Raw genomic sequence first — 21,823 nt, forward strand, 5'->3', positions numbered from 1 at the left:
TCCAACCTTTTTGCAGGGCTGGGGCAGAAGTACTGGAGAAATCACTGGTATGAGGTAGCAGTAGAGAGGAATGCAGAAAATGGGTAAAGAAAATGTAAAGGCGAACAGAATGCAGGTAGTGAGAGCGGGAACCGAGGAGATAGTGCAAGGTGGGAAAGCATAAGAAAGGGAGAGAAAGGCTGAGCAGACGGGAGCTCCCGAGTGGGGTGTGATGAAGAGAGAGCGAAAAAACTGCAAAGTCGGACTCGCGCGGGCTGTGGGCGCAGGGGAGCCAGGAGGTCAGAGCAACCCCAGCTGTCAGCCGGGAACAAAGGCCGGGGAGAGAGCAGGACGGGGCGCCGGCAGCACGGGCCAATGAATGGCTGCGACGCTAGCCCCGCCCCGCCCGTGCCCCGCCCCGCCCCGCCCTCGGCTGGGGACCCGGCGCTGAGGCCAGCGCGCCCGAGCAAGCGGGCGGGCGCGAGCAGGCTACGACGGGGTTCCAGTCCGAAAGTTTCTCTGCCCTTCCGCTGCTCCTGGAAGCGGGACTTGAGCGCTGGGTCCAGCAGTTCTACAGAAAAAGAGACAGGGACACAACACAAAATACACCGAAAAAAATCAAAATCTGCAGCCATTTGCAGCTAACCCCGAGGCTCAGGAGGACAGACAGGTAAGGTGCGGGCACCCGGGGTCCTGTTCCTCCCCCGCGGAGTGTCTGAAGCCGTGCCCGCGGCCCAGACTCAAAGATAGCTGCGCTCCCCGCAGCATGCCACTTCGGGAGTGCGTCCGCTCGTCTGTCGGTCTTTGTCTGTCCGTGCCTGCGTCTGTCTAGGTGTCTTTGTTTCTGTACGTAACTGTCGGGCGCGCGGGGGCGGGGGGCGGGGGTCTTTTCCCCTGTCACTGCGTGTGTTGCTGATCTGACCCTAGACCGGGGAAATGAGGTGCGTCAGTCAATCATTCTGTCTTTGTCTCTGTCAGACGTGTGTGTGTGTGTGTGGGGGGGGGGTGTTTCCACCCAAACCTGAATTTGATCTTGGAGACATGTGTTAGGTGACATGAATGTGGAGGTGAAGAATTGAGAGGTGAGGAAGTGAGATCACAGGCACTGAAGCCCCCCGAAAGAGGATTCAGCGGTTGGGGACTGGCTAGTGAACTTTATCTTGAGCGTGGAACTTTGGAGGTGCGTTGTGTCTCTCTGGAAGGAAAAACAGTAATAAACTTGTAGGGGCACACAGGCTTTAATTCGCTCCTTCTCCACAGGGGTCAGATCCCCCTACCCTGGCAGCTCAATCTGCTCTAGCTTAACTCAGTAGCAACAGGCAACCAAGATCCAGGTGATGGCTCCTTTCCTGCTCCAAGGGGAAGCGATTAAACAGTGGGTCACTAGAGTATTCTGCTCGCCCTTGGGTTGCCAGGCCTGGGGAAAGCGCTGCAGACCTGTTGGCTTCAGTCCTCAATTTCCCAAGCACAAGGGATGTTTAGGAATCCAAGCACCTATGTTTTCTGCCTTCAGCCTTTCCACACTGCCCTCAGCTTTTCCACAAGGTCTTTGAGCTGCTGTTCAGCCAATAAGGTGCGCCAGGTTCTGGGCAGCCCTCACCGGGGCTTCTCCACCACAGGGCCCCCGCGTTTTCCTGGAAGCACAATCTACTTAGTCTCAGAGCCCATCAACAGAGAGATAAGCCGCCTGCATGCAATTCTTCCAGCACGCAGACCCTGGCTGCTGGTAGGGGCATTTGAGGGTTTGTAACCTGAGCTTCCTTCAAGTTCAAAAACAATTTTCTGCAGGAAGGCAGAGGGAAAATGGAGGTGTTTGAAAGGTATACACACATGGGTATTAGAGATAGCTTTTATAGGGTCAGAGTGTTCAAGGTTGGCACAGAGCAGAGTGTGGGCAGGAGTCTGTGGGCAGAGAATACACCCTAATCAGGCATGGTCCACACCTTGTATTTATCCAGCCCTTTCTTCTGACTATTTTCTGTGCATCATAGACATTATCTCATTTGTTATCTCCTTTATCCTCACAGCGTAACTACCAGGTTAGCATAAGATATGATTTACTCTGTGTCTGCCAGGTAAGAAACTGAGGCACCAAAAGGGAAGGGTATTCCCCCAGGTCCCATAGCTAATGAGGTCCGAAGAGCAAGCTCTCACCTGCTAGAGGTGAGAAGAAAAGTCTGTGGAAAAAAGACTATGCAAGCGGAAGGACCAGACATTCGCTTTTGTTCAATATTTTATTTTTAATATTTTTAGTATTTCTAACAATCTTGGTGCACTCTGCAAGGCAAACATGCTTTAACAATTCAGTTTGTGCACTTTCGTGACTGAAGGAGATGTCCTTGTCAGTGTCTATCTACCTACGACGGTTGGCAGGCACTGAGGCAGAAGAAGTGTGCTGGGTGGAGTGGGCTGGCTGTGCCAGTTCTCTGAGTGTGAGAGTGCACCATTGCCGTGCAGTGTTAAGAAGCCACATGTCTGCATGGATGGGTGAAGAAGAAGATGGGCTCAACTACATAAAAATGGCCCACTAATCTTGAAAACTTATTTTTATGCTTTGCACTTGTTTAACATTCACTTCACAAATTTTTGTTGGATGCTGCAGAGTGCAAGGCTCTGGGACCCGCAGTGAAGCTGAGGAATGAATATCATAGGTGGAGATACAGTTTATTGAAAGAGTGCTTACTTAGCATGCAGTGGCTCTGGATATGAGCCTTAGCGCTACACAAACCTTCATATGATGGCACAGGATTATAAACGTCGGGTGGTGGAGATAGAAGGATCAGAAACTCAAGGCCAGTCTTGACTATAGGAAGTTCAGGATCAGCCTGGGCTACTGGAGACAATCTCAAAAGCAGAAAACAACTAAAAATAAACAGTGAATAAAATGATGATAAATAACTGACTTTTAAGCAACTTATTGTCACCTCATGTTTGAACAATATTGTAACACAGTTTAACATCATTTACTGAGTGCCGACAGACCATTGCTTAAACACAGGGATCTGCCATTGTGGGATAGCCCCTAACCCATCTTTTCTTTAGGTCCAGCTCTCACAGCTTCTTCTGAAATATTGCTGCCATTTGAGACTGTTACCACAGCTTCCCAAGAACCACCGAGTTTCTGAGACAGACCATACAGTGAATCCCAACTCAGGGTACAGCGTCTGGCTGCTTGGACCAGGCCCTTAGTGATTTCTTGTTCAGCAAAGTGTTAGCAAAGAGGGCTGGTTGGGAGCTCTGGTTCCAGGGGCAGATTCCTACACAGGCACACTTCACTGATAAAGACCCTCACTTCCCTTGCTATAAGGCTCTACCTGGACAAGCTTACTCCATCCCAGGCCCTGGTCCTAACAGTTTTCAGAAACAAGAAAACCCTCACTTTACCTACTGTGTCTTCTGGTTTATCAACCCACAAAAGCCCAGGTGGTAGGAGGAGGTGCTAGACTTGATTGACACCTGGGGTCTGGAGTTTGTACCTTCATAGCTTCAGGGCATGTAGTTGCAGAACAATGTGGAGGGGTTTTAAAAAAAAGTTTGCAACTACCCGGGGACTCTTCAGGCCCTTTACATATTAGTTCTTTGAGTTTGCCTTTGAGTGGGTCTTCTTCCTGCTGCAGTTTGGACACTCTGGGGCTTCTCTGAAGGCTGTGAACTGCTGCTGTTTGGTCGGGCTTTATTCAAGGCCAAGAGTAGCTTCACATGACAATGCTCTTAGCATTGTCGCTCATTAAGTCACGTATTGTGCTGGCCATATATGCTCTCAAGGGCCCATGGTCATTTCCATTTCTTTTTGCAAGATCATTACTCAAGCTTGAAAACCTGCATTTCATTATTATTTGTTTGTTTAAGAATTGTTTTTGAGACAGGGTCTGGTGTAGGCCATGCTGGCCTGAAATCATTATGTAACTAAGAGTAACTTTGAATTTCTGTTCCTTTCAGAGTACTTAGATTGTAGGCATGTGCCTGAATTCAGTGCGAGGGATCAAACCCAGGTCTTCATGCATGCTCTACTATCTGAGCATGCCCCTAGCCCTTATTTCACCGTTTGTTAAATGTCTTGTCTGGGTGAGGTGCTAGAGAAATGAGTGAGACTTTTGAAAAGGTGAACTGATCCTTGGAGGCTAAACTTGGTGATGGGAGTTAGAAAGAGAACCTAGCATTTACAAATTAGTGACAGTCGCACTGAAAATGGGGTCACACTGTCTTTAACACACAGTTGCATCAAGATGGAAGCAAACTGGAGATGCCAGAGAGGAGGCATTCATTCAGTCAGGCGGGCGCTCAGTCTGGAAGCTGAATCTGAGTGAGATGTAGAGAGTAGGTAGAACAGTTATAGGTAAGGTCAGTCAGTCTTCCATGTTGTAGCTGAGAGCTGGAAAGAACCCTCTGGGGAACCTGCCACCTCCCTCCTGACAGGTGAATGAAAAGTGGTGGGTACTGTCACGGGTAGGTTGGCAGCTTGGCGGGTGACTGTCTCCGGTAGGCCTGCAGCTTGGCGGGTGACTGTCTCCTGGTAGGCCTGCAGCTTGGTGGGTGACTGTCTCCTGGTAGGCCTGCAGCTTGGCGAGTGACTGTCTCCAGTAGGCCTGCAGCTTGGCGGGTGACTGTCTCCGGTAGGTCTGCAGCTTGGCGGGTGACTGTCTCCGGTAGGCCTGCAGCTTGGCGGGTGACTGTCTCCGGTAGGCCTGCAGCTTGGTGGGTGACTGTCTCCGGTAGGCCTGCAGCTTGGCGGGTGACTGTCTCCAGTAGGCCTGCAGCTTGGCGGGTGACTGTCTCCAGTAGGCCTGCAGCTTGGTGGGTGACTGTCTCCAGTAGGCCTGCAGCTTGGCAGGTGACTGTCTTTGGTAGGCCTGCAGCTTGGCCCCCAGAGTTACTTCTTTAAGGTTTAGGGGAGTGGGCAAGAGACCTTGGCTAAACTCAGGTTTGGCTGGGCTGGCCTGCCAGGCTCTTTAGCAGAGTCATTTCTGTAGACTGCTGCTTTCTCTAGGCCCTGACTGCCACCTCCTTAGATAGTTCCAGAGCACTGCTGAGGAGTTTGGGAGGTCTTACCAACCGAGAACCCAGAAGTAGACAACTGCCTCAGAAACAGCAGTTTATGTTAAGACTCATTGAGTGGTTATTTTGTTGTTGTTGTTGTTGTTGTCGTCTTTTGACTTTTATGGGATAGGATCTTGTGTAATCCCCAAAGTTGGCCCTGAACTGTCTACGGAACTAAAGATGACCTTGAAGTCCTGCTCCTCCTGGGCCAACTCTCAAGCGCTAGGATTAGAGTCCTGTGCCAGCATAGGTCCAGGTCTGCTTCTCAATGCATTCAGACTCCCCCAAACAATTATTTTACAGATCTTTTGGGGGCATAGAAGCTCCACTTTAAAAGAGAGCTTCCTTTATTGTTACTGAAAACCTCCCCGTTGCCCCATGGTGTTCCTTCACCCTCTGGCAGGTGAGGAAAAGTCAAGGAATTCACTCAGGGTTTTCACCTGAGTGTTGAGCCCGAAACCCAACTGACTTGAGTCCTCGTTGAAGCATAGTTATAAGGTTATTGGAAGTCACTGATGTTTGTTTTCTTCTCCCTTGAGGGGAGGGAGTAGCACTGGATGTAGAACCCAGGGACTTGCCTGTGCTAAGACTGTACCTTAGCCCGGAGCTAGTCTCTCAGGCCCTGGTTTTATGAATTAAACAGATGTAGGCTCCCTAAGTTATTGACAAAGGTATAATAAACAAAGAAAGAAATATCTTTAAAATTTGGGCCAGCAGGATGGTTTAGTAGGTAAAGGTACTTGCCATCAAACCTGGGTCCCATGTGGTGGAAGGAGAGAACTGATGCCCCCTACAAGGTGCCCTTGGCCTCATAGCACATGTGTCCCCAACAAACAAACAAACAAACAAATGTGGTGAACTTTCTTAATTGTAAGAGCTCTGCTACTCTAATAACTATTGTAAATTGAGGATGATAAAGACCTCAATTTTTTTTTTTAGTTTTATTGTGCTTCTTTTAACTCCTGACTGCTATATACGTATATGTCATATATCTGTTAAGCTTAAATCAAACCAGGAAGTAGCTAGGAATGGGATATCTGTTTGCGGTTTACTTTAAAGAATGACTTTAATGTGTTAGATTTCTCTTTAAAATTAGTTAATTCGTGACATTTATTGATGAGTCCACTCTAGAATAAATGCTTCCTTCAGAGAAGCTGAATTAATCATATGTAACTGGACTGGCAAGATGCATGTTTTACCTATTTCACCTTGGACATAGCAGATAAGTTCCAGAATAAAACATGGCTACAACTTCTTTGCTGTGAGTCAACACCCTGTGTGGATCCAGACTCAGGGAGCTCCCCCAGTTGAGGGTGGAGTGCCATAGGAAGAAAGCGTGGGTGGGAGAATGGAAGGAGATAGTGTAGAGAGGGGATTGTCCCAATCAATGCAGTAGAAGTCTAATTTTTCTTACTAAGTCACAGGCTAAAGTGTCACCTACATAGATGTGATGTGGGTTGTGTCCTGTACCTGGAACAAAGGCTGCCCCCTGCAGACCACCAATGGCTTTGCCTCGTCACACTTGGAAATGACTGCTCTCTCTCTTTCTCTCTTCTCCCCTCCAATTTATTCATTCCCTGCCATCGCCTGTCCTTCTAAAATCTGCTTTCCTGTGATGCCATGCATAATCTCGCCATGTGACACAAGCCTTCAGGGACTCCCAAGATCTTAAGACCCTGTCTTCCTGAGTTGCCTCTCTGTGGCATGAACCGAGGTGTGCTCAGTCAGCCCACTCCCTAACACCACAGAACCTCAATTCCTACTGTCCCTAGAGCAGTTTGGGGGTAGCTATGGGTTCTTCACAGCTGCGTTTCCTCCCAGGGGAGGATCCAGTCTGGTTGAAACCCCCAGCTTGAGAAACATACAAGAAAGGGGTCCCTCAAGTAGAGATGAGGTCAGGGATGGGAGTGGCTTCTGCTCTTGGCTTTGAATCCCGGTGTGTGCCTCTCATCCAGCAGACTTCCAGGTGGCTGGTGCAGCCCCTGCCCCAGGCACTCAGGGCAGGGCTGTGTACTTGGCTCAGTGGCCTGCTGGCTTTGGGGGCAGCTTCACTCTCATCGCTGTTGCAAAGCCATCTGATGCTAAACCACCCTCCTCCTGGCACCCTGGACTGCTAAATTGGTCTCGACTTGCTGTACTTCCACCCACCACCTTAGTCATTATTCGCTGGCAGCGCTCGGAGTGGGTGTAAAGCAGCCGAACATTATATTCCTGCTGTAAAGGGAGAATTGAGTAGAGACATGCACGGAGTGGGGAGAGAGGGAAGGAGGTAAGAGGGAGACAAAGCTGGGGGGTTGCCAGCACCTTTTCCTGGGTACCCCAATGACATTGGGTGCCACATGTCCGGGAGATAAAACATCTGAGGGCCTACTCCTGCTGGTCTAGGAGGAGAGAAGGGCAGGAGCCACAAGGAGAGACCCCCCCACCTCTTATAGCTCTGTTCCCTGAATTCTGCGGTATGATCTTGTTGCTCCTAGAAGCATTTGTTCTCAGGTGTTAAGATTTAGCTTTTCCACTCTTGTCTTTCCTCCCAGCTGAGATTAGAAGTCCTTTGAAAGAGAAGGAGCACCGTGTGTCCAGTGCTTTGGGTACAGGCTGGAAGCAGCCGGATGATCGAGACTGATGGGGGCCAGGCTCATGGTGGCCCTCTGGGTGTCCTGTGCTGTCCCAGGCACACAGAAACAGGACAGTAATGTTGAGGAATCCCAAAGAGCTTGGCTCCCGTTTCAGTGAGGAAAGGAATTACATAAAGACCAGGCATGCAGAGAAGCAGAAACCCTCAAGAAAGTCCCAAAAGGCAGAGAGAGGACTTCCTCCAGGACATTCTGGGGTTTGCAGGAACCAGAGAGCAGCATCTGGGGCTGCAGTAGGCCAGACAGAGCACTGGACAGGAGTTACTCTACATGACTGATGATGTGGGTTTGGTCATCTGGGGGAGAGGAACACACTAACCCAAGCGGAGTTGAGAGCTACTGTGCCCCTGGACCCAGGATCCTTCTTATGTGGGTTTGGTCATCTGGGGGAGAGGAACACACTAACCCAAGCGGAGTTGAGAGCTACTGTGCCCCTGGACCCAGGATCCTTCTTTCTTCCTCTCTGCTTCAGCGAGATAATAGCGTGATACTGAGAGCAGGAGCCTGGACACAGCTAAAGAGCACTAAAACCTGTCAAGGGAAGGAGACAAGGAGCCCCAGGGCTGTGCCTGACCTTCCACTTGACCCCATCCTGAGCTAGGTCCACCCAGCCCCTGAGCAGCAGGGCCCCGGGGAGCAGTGTTCCAGAAGAGAAGCTGAATATACAAGGTGGCTGTCTTATTGTTGCAGCCCTCAGAGGTTTAGCCCCGAGCCCCTGATGGAAGGTGGAGGGGCATCTCAGCAGTCAAGGGGAGGAGGAGGGAGGATTGTACTGGGCTCACATCTTAAGGCAACACCCCCTCTTTACTGATCAAATTCCCCCAGCCTTAATGCCTCTGTGGCGCCAGCAGACAAACCGCACCGCAGGCAGGTGGGGGAAAACAAGAGAAGCCCAGAAGCACCCCCCCCTCCTCCACCTGCGCAGCAAAGGGAGCTGGTTACCCAAGGAGCCCGGGAAGAGTTTCCAGCTGCCTTGGGCTTCTCCCCTGGCCAGACTTGCAGCTGCGCCTGCTCAAAGTCTCAACAACCACAGTGGCTGGTGGGCAGGTGTGGGCACAGTGGTTGGTGGACAGGTGTGGGCAGCACCCATGGCTGTTCCTGAGCCTTTATCTTCTCATCTACCAGATCAAGAAAACGGTGTGGACAGCCTCCCTGGGCCTTCTAATAGTACCTCCAGTCCTCTGTTGACTTAGAAACCTCCTGCAGTTACTTTTTTAAAAAAAAATTATTTATTTTACATATATAGTGTTCTGAGCACCAGATCTCATTATAGATGGGTGTGAGCCATCATGTGGTTGCTGGGAATTGAGCTCAGGACCCCTGGAACAGCAGTCAGTGCTCTTAACCTCTGAGCCATCTCTCCAGGCCCCTATTGTTACTTTTACACAGGACCTACATCAAGGACTCAAGTCTAAGTTTCCAAATTGTTCAGAAACTAAAACGCCTGCCAGGCTTCAAGGGTGGAAGAATTCCTAAATAGCATCCTATCTGTTAGCATCCTATCTGTAGCACCTGGTTCTTGGCCCGCACCACCCCAAAACAGTTCTTCCCCTCTGCTCAGCTCTAAGAAGTCTTAGTTTGAACCCCCAGCCCAGTTGCTTTCTGTATAATTCCTTTCTTAAAATCATAGAAGAATGGAGATTCTGGGACACAGGAATGTAGACATACATCTAGCATGGAAGCACCCCACCACCCTGCCAGGTGACGAGTGTACATAACTGGGCCATGACACCTAACGGGGTGCTCCAACCATGCCACACTGTCTGTCTCCAGGGAGAGTTCCCCGCACCCTGGCAGCAACCTGCTGCCTGGCAAGACATGAGCTCAGAAGCCTTATGTACCAACCCTGTGGATCAGGTTGACGTGATGAAAACACAGGGCGTGGAATCAGGCAAACGGTTGGCAAAGCAATTGTGATATTAGTTTAATTGTCAAACGACACAGTCTGTAATCACGTGGAAAGAGTCCCAGTAAAGGATTATCTAGATCAGGCCGGCCTTTGGGCATGCTTGTGAGGGATTGTCTTAATTGCATTAATGTGGGAAGACTCAGACTAGAAGTGATATATATATCATAATAATTAAAGAACAAGAGGCCATCAGTGTGAGACTGGGTGAAGAGGGACATGGAGGGGTTGGAGGGAAGAAAGAGGGGGAGAAAGTGATGTAATTACATTTTAATTTAAAACATTTTAATAAAAGAATAAAAGTGGGTGCCACCATTCCCTGGCTTGGGGTCCTGAATTTGAGATGAACAGGCAAAGAGACTTAAGTAGTAGCCTGAATGGATTCCTTTTCTGTCTGCTCTTGACCGTGAACACACATGGCTGATTCGGGGTCCTGCCTTGACGTCCCTCCAGTGAGGGGCTGGAACTGTGAGCTAAATAACTCTTTCTCCCCTAAATTGATTTTTATCAGTGTATTTTATCACACAACAGCAATGGATCTATGATACCTGGTTGTAGCAGCTAGTTCTGCTGCTTGTTGTCCATGTGCTGGTGGGCAAGCCACTTGGCCTCTCTGAGCCTCGGTTTTGTATTTGCAAAATATATTGTGCCTTATATAGAATTGTTGTGGGAATCACATGAGCCAGTATAAGCAAAGTCTTGTAAAACAATTTGTTATTGCTCCCCCCATTAGCTTCAAAGGAAGCACAGTGCCTAAGCTGAGTTTTCTGTGTGCGAGAGAGGGTCTTGAGGCCTTCGTGTAGGTCGAGGAGGGACGGCTTAGGGTGCACAAGCATTTTATCAGCTTACTCAGGTGAAGGAATTAATGTGACAACCTGACTGGAGTCAGTGACAACTGAAAACGGTGGCAAGGAGTAATTTTCCACTTTTGTCCCCTGGTCTCCATCTCATTTATCCCTTTGAGTAGCTTTAATTTCAGACTACCTGCAGAAGCATGCTGGACCATCAGCTGGCATTGTTCTCTTGAAGTCCGGCCTGGAAATTAGTGTCTTGCTCAGAATGGTAGTGCAGAATGCCTAGAAGAGGCAGCGGGTAGGAGAATAGAGTCCAGGAGTCCTGCACCCCCAGCTGGGCTTCCTTGCACTCCACCAGAGTCCAGGTACTCCATCTCAATCAGGGTGTGGAAAGAACCAGGGCAGGGAGAACTATATCCCAGTTGGCCATTGTCTGGTGGGAGTTCACTCTCCTCATTTTCCATCTCCTCCAGCCCCCTGCTTCAAAGTCAATGGCTTTCCCAGCTGCCTAGGTCTGGAATGATGTTGGCATCTAAGGACAGGAAGAAAAACAAATACAAGGGAACTTCTCTGTGTGTTCTTCAGATGGAGATGGCCCAAGTCTGGCCGAGTCTCCTCAAGAGAAAGCCAAGCATGGGAGGATTCAATCCTGCACTTGGGGAAGACAAGAAGCTTGTCTCAGCCTAAATAACATTAGACAAAGTCAGGCGGGGGCAGACTGAGTGGGCCCAGGAGAAGCTGCTTCTATTGGGGACACATTTTCCTACCACGGAAACATCCAAATGCTCCCACAGGAAATGTGTAGGCTGGAGTTGAATGCACCATCCAGGAGGGCTCTGTATTGCCTTCAGTCTCCTCCTTGGCCACCCCACCCTTAGCCCACTCTGTGCACACAGGGGAGGCAGTTTTCCCTGGTAAAGGTGTAGCTGTGTGTTGAGGAGGCTCCCTTGGAGGTATACAGCTGTTAACGTGTCCACTCTTGGGATCTGATGTGAGACCCTGCACTGTCAAAGTACAAAACCGTTCCCTAGCATGATAGTGTCTACCAGGGAGAGGGCGGTGTCCCTAGCCGTGCTGGGAAGTCTGGAAGAGGGATGCCGTGGCTGGTTGTACAGGCTAGTTTGTAGAACCTTTGATTCTAGAGCGAGGCGTGAGGACCAGAGAGCCCTAGGAAGCCCAGGCATTTCCCTGTAGGCGCTCACCCTTCCTGCCTCAATTATAAGTGAATCGGTGGTGGGAACCACCCACCTGTGGGCAGAGTTCAAAGACTGCCCTCTGCACAGGCCCAGGAATGACTATTAAACTCCCACTTGACCTTGCTTCAGAGATTTCCAAGCTGAGGAGAGATAGGAAACTTGTTAATGAAGCCCAAGGCAGCCTGGAATTGTATCTTACTCTCTTTTTGGGATGCTTGCCAGAAGTCGAAATCATGGTGCTACCTTGCGGTCTCTGATCAAGATGTCTCCACCCAGAAAGGCCTGGGAAGGTGTACCCCAGCATAGAAACAGGAGGACATGGCAGCAAGCCCATTGTCCGCCTTTCCCTTCCCTGCTTTTTGCCAACCACTGCAGGCTCCAGGACACAGGGACCCGGAGGCGGGCAAGGATCTCCTGGGAACTCCCAATTGTGGGGCTGCTTTAATTGCAGTGCTGGTCTCCTGGCTTTGCCCAGACCTGTGTTTCCCAGGCAGCTGGACCAGGCAGTCTATGAGGACAGAGTAAGGGAACCCCCCTTTTGATCAGCCACCTGCTTGGTCTTCCTCTTGTTGAGAGGGGCTTTCTCCATCTGAGACTTGACAGGTAAGTCCATTTCTACCCCTAGTGACAGTAAGGGACCTTCTGGAGGTGACTGGCACCTCAAGGTTCTGATTGCAGGTTTCTCTGGCCACGTGCACCAGATCCAGTATGTGTTCCAGTCAAGCCTGTTGTCGCAGTTTCCAGGGAAACTGAGCCACACCTGGGCTGCAGAGTAAGTTCAAGGCCAGCCTAAGCCAGCTTGTGGAAGCCCTATCTCAAACTGAGAGAAGGCCTGCAAGCGTGAGATCGAGGTGCAACCTGAGTTCAGATAAGTGATGTACACATAAGAGGCCAGTCCTTGTCTAATCCCAACATGAAGACAACCTGATTTTTGTTTTCCGGCTTCCACATCTACACCTGCTGGCATCCCCCCCAGCCCCTCCCCCAGGCTGGGGGTGTGGCCCAGTGATAGGGCACTTAACCTAGCATGCATGATGACCTAGGCTCTATCCTCTAAACAAGTCTCCATTTGACTTCCTCTCCCCCCACCTCCTCCACCCCCCCATCCCCCCTCCCCCGTTCCCCACCCCTGCCAACCAACTCCTCACTCCTCTTGGCCCATACCACAGAGGTGAGGGGCCGTGCTTGCCTTCTGTTCTCCCACCCCAAGACCAGGAGAAGAGGATGCTCCTTCATAAAGGCTCGGGGGAAATTAGGGCTGTAGAGTGGAGGCAAGGGACCAGAAGAGGCCAGCACTCTGCCTATTACAGTCCAGATGTCAGGGTGGGATTCAACAGAAAGGCCTCTGGCAAGAGATGGATGAGTCTGGTCTCCACCCCTGGGATTGGGGTACTATTACCTGCCTGAGAATTCAGGCAGAGCCAGCAGAGGGAAATTGGTGGCTTCAACTGAAACCCTCTGGCTCCATTCTCTGTCCCTGTGGGAGCTACAGGGGTGACTCCCTCCCAAACCTGAAGGGACTTCTGGAGTTCCGTTCCTTGTGAGGCAGCCCTGAAGACTCCACAGTGAACCTGACAGGCAGCCTGTCCTCCGGGAGTTTCTAATCTATTTCTAGATCAGTGATTGCTGAGCACTCTCCAAGTTCTTCCAAACAATTCCTAATCTTTTAGGCTAATGTACTTCCGATACTATCTTTATTTTAGTCAGGCTCTAAAGGATGCAAATGAAGATGTTCTCATTCTTTTAATTACAAAAAGACAGGAAAGAGAACCCAGGGCACCATGAACCTGTGAATCTGGAGAAGACAGGGTATGAAGTATTTGAACCTCAGCAATCCCACTAATGTCTTGAATCACCAAGTCCCATATGTTTAAAAAGAAAAAGGAAAGAAAGAAAAGGAAAAACAGGAATCAAACTCTTTATTAAATCCTGGTCCTTTCACAGATGACATTCCCGTCAGTACTGCAAAGCCCTCTATCCAGGAAGAACATTTAGCTCTAGGTTATAGATAGGAACCGGAAACCTAGCAAGGCCCAAGGCTAAGAGTAAAAAGATTATAAGGGTTACAACTGACCGAGGTGAATAGAGAGGAGGGCACTTTAGGAAGGAAACAGGCTAAGGTCTGGAGTAGAGTTAGGGAAGGTCTGCAGGGACAGGGAAACCTACTGGTAAGGATCAGCCTACAAATGAACAGCCCAAGCCTGATGCCATTGTTTGTTGGACTGTCACTGAGTTACGTTAACCACAGCCTGTATTTGAGGCATCGCACAAAAGTCAGAGTAATGAGTTTTCTACTACTGTCAGAAGGGGTGAAAACTGCCCCTTTTGCATACATCATGCTTTGTCTAGTATCGAAAATGCATAAGAAACCCAAGGCAGCTAACGGAAAACCCTATCTCCTAGCTTGAAGTTGACTGATGCTTCAGGTGGGATATGGCCTCCTGACAGCCTGGGGACATGGGGGTGCGGGGGTGGGCGTGTGTGTGTGTGTAGTGTGTGTGTGTGTGTGTGTGTGTGTGAGAGAGAGAGAGAGAGAGAGAGAGAGAGAGAGAGAGAGCGAGAGAGCGAGCGTGCCTGGGGAGGGGAGGTTTGCAAGCTTTCTTTTCAATGAGGCTCTTATCGCTCTCCAGGTTATCTAGTCTTGGTTCTTTGGGAGGCAGTGATGGAAAGATTACCAGCTGTGTGGGGGAAGAGGAGATGGGCAAACAGTCCTGCTGAGCTGCCAGTCCAGACAGATGCTTCCCTCCTTCTTTTGGGGAAGAAGCTTGCTAGGCAGGGAGACAGCAGAGCCTTGGGGCCAGAGGGATGTGGGAGTTGGTGTCTGAACTGATACCGTGTGGAGTTGTGCCCAACACACACCTGGCACATGGTTGGTGGCTGTGCTTGAGGGGTGGGGTAGCAGCCTAAGTAGAAGGAAGGAGCCATCAGAACGACATTTCTTCAAGCTCTTCATTGGTTCTTTTCTACTTGCCCTTCTGGGTGTATGACTGAAGTCTGCCTGCCCCAAAGAAGGCACTGATTTGGCCGAGCAGTGAGAAAGAGTCAAGAGCTGGGGTTACTGGGGATGAGACTCAGATAAAAAGCACCTGTCTGGGAGTATATCCTCAGCAGCACAGAGAGGTAAACAAAGGCAGGGGAAGCAGAAAGGGGAAGTCCAAGAGAGTGAGCCATGGGATTTTGTCTCAGACCTCCACTCCTCACTGACCATGCTCAGAAATATGACTTCCTGTACTGACTGCAAAAGCAGTTAAAGTCCCTGACTTTGGTAGCTCTAAGCCCAGTGAGGAGCTGAGCTGGAAATGTGAAAGCAGTCTAGGCAGGAGATGATGTGTAGGAATGCAGAGCCTTGGCTCGCTTTTCATCCCATGTCGCGCTGGACACATTACTTATCCTTTTGGTGCATCTGTCTCGGCAAGATTATTGTGAGTAAATTTTTTTTCCGTTTATTTATTTATTAAAGATTTCTGTCTCTTCCCCGCCACCTCCTCCCATTTCCCTCCCCCTCCCCCAATCAAGTTCCCCTCCCTTGTCAGCCCATAGAGCTATCAGGGTTCCCTGCCCAGTGGGAAGTCCAAGGACCACCCACCTCCATCCAGGTCTAGTAAGGTGAGCATCCAAACTGCCTAGGCTCCCACAAAGCCAGTAAATACAGTAGGATCAAAAACCCACTGCCATTGTTCTTGAGTTCTCAGTAGTCCTCATTGTCCGCTATGTTCAGCAAGTCCGGTTTTATCCCAGGTTTTTTCAGACTCAGGCAAGCTGGCCTTGGTGAGTTCCCGATGTAAGTAAATTTTTCAATAAAAAAGGCATTGGAGTGTTTGTACATGTGAGATAAAAGAAATATACATATACATCCAGAAATGTGTGCAGGTCACGAGTGACAAGTTTTCGTATCACTAGAACAAAGGTCAAGTTTTGGGGGCTTTAGCTGAATGTGACGGTACACCTCTGTAATTCCAGCACTCAGAAAGGAGAGGCAGGAGAAGCAGGGAGTGTAATGTCCTTCCCAGCTACCAGTGAGTTTGAGGCTAGCCTGGTCTACATGAGAACAAATGTGTCTCAAAATGAAAACAAAAGAGACAAGAGTTTTAAAATTAAACAAGACCAGACTGGTCTTTCCCAGTTGTTACCACGATGACTTCCATCCATCTATTTATCTATCATCCATCTATCTATCATCTATCTCTATCTATCTATCTATCTATCTATCTATCTATCTATCTATCTATCATCTATCTATCTATTATCTATCTATCATCTATCTATCTATTATCTATCTATCTATCTATCTATCTATCTATCTATCTATCTATCTAATGTGTGTGTACACCAGAAGAGGGCATTAGATCCTTTGAGACTAGAGTTACTGATGTTGTAAGCTGCCATGTAGGTGCTAGAAATTGAACTCAGGACTTTTGGAAGAGTAGCTAGTGCTCTTAAATGCGGAGTCATCTTTCCAGAGCTGTGGAAAGAGGTAACTTTTATCTCTCCCTTCCCAGCAGAATCACACCATGTACTTCTTTGCTGTTTTATAAGGAGCCCCTCTAATAACCTCCCTACTCTCTGCTCTGTGAATGTACCCATCTACTAATAATAGGCATTTAAGTTTCTAGGCCTTTCCACATGGGGACTCTTAGCACAAAGCTGCTGGGACTCTTAATGAGCATGTGACCCCATCTCTCTCAGTGTATGTAGGAATGGAACCACTGGGTTCCATTCAACTTGAATAGACATCTGACAGCATGTCTAAGGTTGGCCAAACACATCTATAGTGTTGTCAACAGTGGATGAGTTTCTCATCTTCTTCATCCTTGTCAACACTTGGTATTATCAGGATTTTGCATTTTGCCATTCTAGTCATTATCTAGAGTCCATTACTTGTGACATTAGCTCATAATTTCCAGATAACTAAGCATGGTGAGAATCTTTCTTAGCCATAGTGTATACTATTTTACAAATTACTTGTTCATATTGACTGAGGGTGTGGTGTAGGGAGAGGGGTGAAATTGTGGGGGTAGGATTTACCTGACCAGTAAATGAAGGGAAACAGTGTGCAGACTATCCTGAATGGACACTGAGGGAGGTTCTAGATACACAGATAAACTTGGTTACTGTTTCTGCCCTTTACAGTGTAGAAAGCCTTTGACATGTACTGTGTCATTGATCCCTCATTTTGTGTCTATGGGGTCACCAGGTAACAATAAGGAAGGAGACTCGGGCCATTGAGAAGCTTGGTCAACAAGGTCTGGCATGGGGAAGTAAATGATAATTTTCCCACATCATTTTTAAAGCCGCACATCACAGTCTTACCTGTAATCCTGACTGCTGAGTCAGGAGATGGAGGAAGGAGGATGGATAGCTTGAGCCTAGCCTGCTCTACCTATGGAGACCCTATTTCAAAACAGAAGTCAACCACAACTTACTGATTCATGATTTCAGGGAGAGGTTTTCTGAGACTATCAGGTCTGAGACTGGATGAGCAGAGTTATGGAGGTTAGCAGGTGATAGTGATGGAGTGTTGAAATCCATGCTCGAAATGACCTTTGTGCAGAAAGTTGGAGGCTGGGTAGCAAGTAGGCCATCCTCTAAGATGTCACTATTCATTGAGCAGAAGATTTTAGGGGTCCCGAAATAGGGGGTGAGAGATGATATGATACATGCAGAGGAGACCTTCAAAGGTGGCTGGGTGCCCGGAATGAAGTCCACAGATCAGTCAGTATATAACATTCACACATATCTGCAGAACACACCTTCAGAGTTCTTCATTCTCTATTCTCCACCCAGCCCACCAAACGCAAAAAGTGTAATTTTTTAAACTTTTTCATCTAATCTTGTGATTAAAACCAAAACAACAAATTCTTTCCCCTCAGTGGCTCTTCTGGACTCTGTCTCGGCTGCCTTGGTCCCAGCTCCTGTCACATGTACACTCGTGAGTCTTTAGAAGGATCCTGAGGTGGCTGGCCCTTGGCCTTGGTCTGTGCTCATCTTGTCAGCTTAGCCCCTTTCATCAGACAACTCCCTTTCATGTGGCTCAGGCATGGCCTTGCACCTGCAGTGGGAGACTGCACTTGGTGGTGGCTGAGTGCTCATCAATAACCCTTCCTTCCTCCTCAGAGTGGGTTGGGTCACTGAACTCTGTAGATTTACCTAGGGCACTTTAGGGAGCGGTTGCCAGCCTGCTTGAGAGGAATTGACAAAGGAATCCCTAGAGAGAATGGACACAGTCAAAGCCATATACCTAGTGACTAGTGTTGAAGGACACGTCTGCCGCCTGGTGTCAAGTCCATTATCATCACTGTTCAGGTTGAAGACTAGTGAGATGATTTGGTGGATAAACGACTTGCCATGAAGACTAATACCTTGAGTTCGATCCCTGCAACCCACAGAAAAGCAGAAGGAGAAAACCGACTCTGGAAAGTTGTCCTTGGACATCTCTGCTTGTGCTGTGACTTATGTATACCACATCATATGCAGACTATAATAATATTTTTCAAAAATTAAGAAAGAGAGTTTGGGTTCTAGGGAGATGCTCCGTTGGTAAAGGGTTTGCCATGCAAGCATGAGAACCTGTGTTCAGTCTCTAACACCCATGTTTATAAAAAGCAAGAAGCCCATCGTGGTGGTATGTGTTTGTTATCCCAGCACTGGGAGTTAAAGACAAAAGGATGCCCAAGACTCACTGACCACCTAGCCTAGCCTGTTTAATGAGACATTATGAAAAAAAAAACAACCCAGCACCTGAAGAATGATACTCTTGGTTGACCTTTGCCTCTCATGTACATCCATGCACATGGACACACACACATAGACACACACACACACACAAGAAAAAGGATGAGCCTCTCAGATTATCTCAGGTCCCTCTCTATCTTCAGGTTCTACATCTGTTGATTTAACCAATACCTTGGATCAAAAAGATGTAGGGAAAAACAGTTGTGTCTCTACTGAGTATATAGAGACTTAAAAAAAAAAATCATGATTCCCTGGGCAATACAATATAAACTATTCACATAGCATTTACATTTGAGTGGGTATTACAGTTAATGCAAATATGATTTAAAACCCAGGAGACATCATGAATAGGTTCTATGCAAATATACCACTTTATAGCATGAAGTTAATGCTTGAGGTGGTGGCATAATTCTGTAATTCCAACACTTGAGAGGTTGAGGCAGGAGTAATGTGAATTCAAGCCAGCCTAGACTACTCAGTAAGTTCTCAAATGGGATGTAGCCGAGTGACAGAATTCTTGCCTTAAAGAGGAAAAGGAGGGAGAGGAAGATGAAAGGGAAGAAATTTAAGTATCTGCAAATTTGAAATTTGAGTGGATTCCTTGACCAGTCCCTGCAGTCCAGGGTTGGTACTATTCTATTGGTTTTGTTGCAGAAGAAGCTGGTGCTGACTTGGAAAGTTTCCATTGGTTCTCCTTCTTAAGGAAGTACAAGTTCCAGACACAACATGCCCTGTGCAGAGGAAGCCTGGCCCTGGACACGTAGGATGGGCACAGCATGAGGCCAGACGTATAGTGGGCATTCAGGGCAGGCAGCTTCTCCTCTGTGGCCTGGAATTACAGCCTGCAGAAGCTAAATCTTTCCTCCTTTGCCCTAGCCATGCCAACAAACTCTCAGCGACTTCTCCACACTGTCCTTGTCATCTCATCTACATGGACTCTGTCCTCTGAGAACAGCAAAGGGAGGAGAGAGAATTGAGACGGAAGCATACTGTCCACTTTGAAATGACCCTTAAGTTGTTGCAGTCTCTGGGCCTTCAGCAATGTCTTACTCTGTTTGAGCTACTATAAAAAATTTGTTATAGACCCCATGGCTTCTATGCAACAGATATGGTTTTGTCAATTTCTGAGGGCTGAGAAGTTGAAGATGAAGGTGCCAGCAGACTCATGGTCCAGTTTCCTCTTCATGGAGTGTGTCTTCTTGCACTGTCTCTGTGTGGTGGTGGGGGATAAGGCAGCTTTGTGGGGCCTTTTTCTATAAGGATGCTAATCCCATTCTTGAGGGCTCTACCCACATGACCTAACTACTTCCCAGAGGCCCTCCTCCCATTGGTGATTAAGTTTCAGCATGAGTGTGTTGGTCTAAATGTATTCCAGTTACCTGGGAGACTGGATTAAGAGGATCATAAATTCAAGTTATTGCTGCACTGCAGAGTGAGTCTGAGGCTAGCCTGGGAAACGTCTTAAGAACCCCACTCAAATTGAAACAAAACAGTGAAAATGTACTGAGAATATAGTCTAGTGCTTAGCTTATGCTAAATACTAGGTCCAGCACCTCAGCAAACAAGGCACCAATAACAAAATTCTAAACCATAACAAACTACAACCCCCTTTCCCCTTCACACGGTTCCAAATACACCCAAGCATCTGAAGATGTCTACTGGTCTTCATCCTGAGATTAATGAAGCCACTAGTGATACCACTTGGCTTGCATACCTCCTCCAAAGCCCTTCTCTGGGGATTGTGACACTCCACTCCGGGACTATTCCTGGTGAGTGAGCATGGAAGGATAACTTGCAAAGTGTTAAATAAACTAATATATATGGATCATCACTTGTACTAGATTGCTATGTGAGATACCTGCATTTGCTAGTATATCACCTAATCTTTAGAAAACAAACCCAGGGTGGTTCTATCAATGGCTTTCAACTGAGGAAGATTCTGTTCCCCAGGGACTATGTGGCATTACTTAGAGACATTTTCAAATGTCACAACTTGGGGCGGATGAGTACAAATAGCATCTGGGGATGTTCTAAACTTGCTATATACGTAGGACAGCTTTGTCTACAAAGCATTATAGGCAGGCATTGTCTGTTGGCAGGGACATGTCAAGACATTTGTCTATAGGTGAGTGAGTTCATCACAGAGTGATTTATATAAACCTAACGGTACAGGACAGTCATTTCACGGTTGTTTTTGCAGTAAAGAGATGTATGAGACTGCTATAAATTATTTACAGTGAACTTTTTCTTTCTAGGTAGTCGATATCTACTCTAAAGTAGTGATAAAGGTATTGTATAACACACAAGCCAACCTATTAGCTATTAGCCCTTGATATAACAAAGCACCCGATAAAAGCCTTTAAGAAAGGGAGACTTTATTTGGCAGGGAGGGTGTGATCTAGGCACGTGAGAAAGCTGACCACAGGCATCTGCAGTCAGGAAGCAGAGACAGACAAATGCTGCTGCTCAGCTAGCTCTACCCTTTCTATTCAGTCGGAGAGCCCAACCCACTGAGTGAGTAGTACCACACACGTTCAAAGCCTATCTTTCCACCTCGTGTCTCCTAGGTGCTTCTAACCTTGTCAAGTTAACAATGAAGATTAGCCACCATAACAAGTAAAACAGTCATTTACGAGCTAGCACTAGGTAGCACACATAGCTGTGTGTGTGCTTTTTCATATAGCAGTGTCAGCAAACCCACACCAGTGATGTGCCTACCACATCTTTACAGTATTACAATGTGGTCCAGCATCGACCAAACATTGATAATGTGGAACATGACAATATCCAGCCTAATTTTTCAGCATCCCAAAGCTGAGAAACATACAAATGTAAAAAGAAAAACTTTGGTTCCAAGCAGTTCAAAGGCTTCCCCAAGGCCTTCTGTCAAGGCGGGTCTGGATTCAAACCTGAGAATATAGTCTAGTGCTTAGCTTATGCTAAATACTAGATCCAGCACCTCAACAAACAAGGCACCAATAACAAAATTCTAAACCATAACAAACTACAACCCCATTTCCCCTTCACACGGTTCCAAATACACCCAAGCATCTGAAGATGTCAGTCTTCTTGCCTTTTTAGTTATAAAACATCCCTGTGGAGGACCAACTGCCCTCTCAATTGGATCTATCTCTGGTGTTTTTCATCAGGCAAGTAAACATCAAACAGTGTCTGCCGAACAGGATCCAGGCAGGCCCCAAAATAGTCTCCAACCAGCAAAGTCTTTCCCATCAGGTGCTCTGAAGTTTCACAGTGACTGGAGTCTGTCCTCCTCCCCAGCGTTGGAAATCTTTGAGTCTATGAAGTGGCTTTGGCAGCACCTGCAGAGTATTGCTAAGAAGCCCATGGCTTCCGGGCCTGTGTACCCAGTGAGAACCAGGGAAGGCTCCCTCAGTGAAAGGTTGGATTAGAATAGGCCCTGATGCTCTGCAGAAATGGTGAAACCCTAGTATCAGGGAGAATCAAGGCTGGTTCTGTGGACCTGTGGCTAGCAGGCGTCCTTCAGTGGTCAAGTAGGAGATGAACAATGACAAGGTCCAGTTTCTG

The 21,823-nt window shown here is 47.9% G+C and overlaps 1 protein-coding gene across 1 annotated transcript in view; it reads left to right on the plus strand.

The window, feature by feature from the left end:
* The first annotated feature begins 390 nt into the window (after positions 1–390).
* Lzts1 (leucine zipper tumor suppressor 1) overlaps positions 391–21,823 on the plus strand; it is a 54,614-nt gene continuing 33,181 nt past the window's right edge. The window contains exon 1 of the mRNA XM_041675151.1: positions 391–649. The gene's annotated coding sequence lies outside the window, so the exon portion shown is untranslated. The remainder of the gene's footprint in view (positions 650–21,823) is intronic.

The sequence above is a fragment of the Microtus oregoni genome, unplaced genomic scaffold (assembly GCF_018167655.1).
Source record: "Microtus oregoni isolate MIOR12 unplaced genomic scaffold, Mior012 000025F_ref0000491, whole genome shotgun sequence".
NCBI classification, from domain to species: Eukaryota; Metazoa; Chordata; class Mammalia; order Rodentia; family Cricetidae; genus Microtus; species Microtus oregoni.